Below are 3,068 nucleotides of genomic sequence, written 5' to 3'. Positions count from 1 at the left end.
AGTTTCCTTCCTTACATATTGTAATAGCTCGCTTTCAATGGTGTTGGAAACAATGGTTTTGGGACCACAATTTTGGCCATTGAGTTAGTAGTTTATTATTTTTTTATCATTTACAGGGTTATTACAAGGTCATATAAAATTTTGGTTAAAATTTTTTATTGTTTAAATAGTTAATTAAGTAAAAAAGATTGAATCGAAAATGTTTCAAAAGTTTATTCCTAATAGTTAAAGGTGTTAAATGGCTAAAGAAATTTGAATTGATCAACTTATGTGGTAATTAGACCATATGGGCTTTTAGTGGACGGTTGGGACAAGAAATTAAATGAAATTAGATTAAGTTTTAAAGGGTAAATTTATAATTAAATAATTAAGTAAAATTAAAACAAAAGAAAACAAGCATGTTGTCATCTTCCATATCTCTCCACCAATTTTTTAAGTAGAGAAAACACCATTTTCATAGTTTGAAGTTCGGCTAGCTTGTAACCTTGAATGTAAGTTGATTTTGATTTTATTTTTAGTAATTTTATATTTTTTAGATCATTGTAGCTTAATCTAGCTAACTTAGGGTCTAATTTGTAAAATTATTAAAATTTTAGAATTTTACCATGAATGAATTTGTAATGTTCATGAATTTTATGATAGTTTATTAAGACCGATAGTTAAATAGGACTATTTTGTAAGTGATTTTAAGTAATTTTAAAATTTAGGGACTAAGTTGTTAAAATTGTAAAATATCATGTAATTCTTGAGATGAAATGACAAAAGTGGACTGTTTAGGGACCATATAGAATTCAGCATAAGGGTTTTGGGGCTAATTTGTAATAATTGTGAGAATTTTGGTTTATGGATTAAATTAAATAAAAGATGAAAGTTTAAGGTAAATGTTGTTGTGGTTTGGAGCTTGTTGATTAAACCTTTGGGATTGGTTGGGTTTATGCTGCATGTAAGTGTTGTTCGGTCCATTTCCTTGGTTACTCCAAGAAAAGTTTGAATGGTTGCGCCATTAAAAGTTAGATTGTGGTCCGTGTCTACTTCTATTTTGGTGTTGATTCCCTATGTAATAAACTGACTCGGGATTTGATGGACAATTCTCGAAAGAATGACCATCCCCACAGTATACACAGGAAACAACATCAAACTAACTTGGCTATTAAGCTGCAAAATTATTTAAACCATTAGCGGTAAACTGTTTCAACATTGAAGAAATAAAAGATACTTGAGCTGAGAATGATGTAAGTGTGTCTACTTTGTGCATTTCGGCTACTCTTCTTCATGAAGTTGCTCGTTTTGTTGGTCATTGGTAGTTTTTACTAGTGATCCTCTCAATGATCTCATAAGCCTCACTATAAGACTTAGACAAAATCACACCATTCGCAGAAGCATCTACCATCAACCTTGTGTGTGCATTGAGGTCGTTATAAAATGTCTCCAACTGGATGCAGTGTGGAATTCTATGATGAGGGCAGTTACGAAGTAATTCTTTGAATCTCTCCTATGCCTCGTACAAAGATTCATCATCCAATTGTTGAAAGATGGTTATCTCATTTTGCAACTTAATGTTTTTGTTAGGTGGGAAATATTTAACCCAAAATCTTTCTGCTAATTCTTGCCATGTAGATATTGAATTGGTGGCAAAGAATTAAGCCATGCGCGTGCTCGATCTTGCAACGAGTATGGAAACAACTTCAACCTTTATGTGTCTTCAGTCACATTAGCTATCTTAAACGAATCGCTCACCTCCATGAATAATCGAAGTGAAGGTGTGGATTTTCCGTGGGCATTCCACTAATCTGGCCCACCATTTGGAGCATTTGAAACATCACTGGTTTCAATTCAAATTGTGGTGCATCAATCTCCGGTCTCCTAATTCTTAGATTTAATTTACTAAAAAGTGGCACAACGTACTATCTTATGGCACGATCCCTATCATCAGCAATATGGATTGGATTGTGCATATGATTGGCTCTATTTCCTTGTCCGTCAATTTGATATTGGCTCTATTTCCTTGTCCATCATTTTGATTTCCAAGGTCCATCTTGACTTGTCTTTGAGTTGATCTTTCGCATCTTCTTTATCTAAATGTTCACTCAATCTCAAGGTCTACAGGTAATAAATCGATAATTCGATCTATGCTAATAAACACCTAAAAAATAAATCACAGTAAATAAAGAATAAATTAGTAAGGTTAGAAGTTAGATAAAAATTAAATAAAAACCAAATTGAAAAGAATAATTTCAAAAAAATGATTAAGACAACAGTTCCCGGCAACAACGTCAAAAATTTGTAACGCTCGGTTTGTGCAAGCGTACACAATCATTTTCAAGTAATAAGTAAGTAAAAGAGTTATTGTCTCCACAGAGACTGTATGTTAATCAATATATTAAAAATTAAATTTAACAATTTGATAATAAAAACACAATATCTTTAGTGATAGTGATTAACTAAATTAAATTATCTAGATGCAAGATTGATCCCAAATTTAATTTAAACTAAATGCGAAGTATGAAATGAAATATATGAATGAATTTAGCAAAAACACAAACTTCAATAATCAATAACATGAATAGGCTAGATATTTACATCATTCAACTTAGTTTTTTTTATCATGATTAATAGTGTCTAGAAATTATTCCATGGCAACTTGATCTTACTTGAGTTTGGAAACCAAATTAAGCCCTTTCAGAATCTTTTACTTAGTAAAATATGCATTTTACTTATCATATTAAACTAATGGTTTCTTAGGATTCATGTGAAGTAACATGGATGGGTTAGGTTTGAAACAGTTTAATCACATAAATCTAAAAACTATTCAAGATAATAGAGCTCGTTAAAGTTATTATGAACCTTTAATTTAGTTGGGTTAGGATCTAAATCAAACATGTACATTTCAATTATTGTGTACACTAGCCTTCGTCTAGTTAGGATCGCTCAACTAATTATAATGCATCAAATCATGTATGAATGAAATACATATTTGAGTTTAATTGAAAACATGATCAACTGAGGCACAAACCATATAGACATGATTTAAACAAAATTCATTAAATAAATGCAATCATCCTAGCTAA

At 31.0% G+C, this 3,068-nt stretch overlaps 1 non-coding gene across 1 annotated transcript; it reads left to right on the top strand.

Annotated features, from left to right (window-relative positions):
- Nucleotides 1-1,448: 1,448 nt before the first annotated feature.
- Nucleotides 1,449-1,554, top strand: LOC128292144 (small nucleolar RNA R71). Its single transcript, XR_008282129.1, has one exon. It is a non-coding gene; the product is annotated as a small nucleolar RNA R71 (small nucleolar RNA).
- Nucleotides 1,555-3,068: the final 1,514 nt, after the last annotated feature.

This window comes from Gossypium arboreum, chromosome 4, assembly GCF_025698485.1.
Source record: "Gossypium arboreum isolate Shixiya-1 chromosome 4, ASM2569848v2, whole genome shotgun sequence".
In the NCBI taxonomy this organism is placed as follows: domain Eukaryota; kingdom Viridiplantae; phylum Streptophyta; class Magnoliopsida; order Malvales; family Malvaceae; genus Gossypium; species Gossypium arboreum.
The sequence above is the reverse complement of the archived record's forward strand: the minus strand, read 5'-3'. Positions and strand labels throughout refer to the sequence as shown.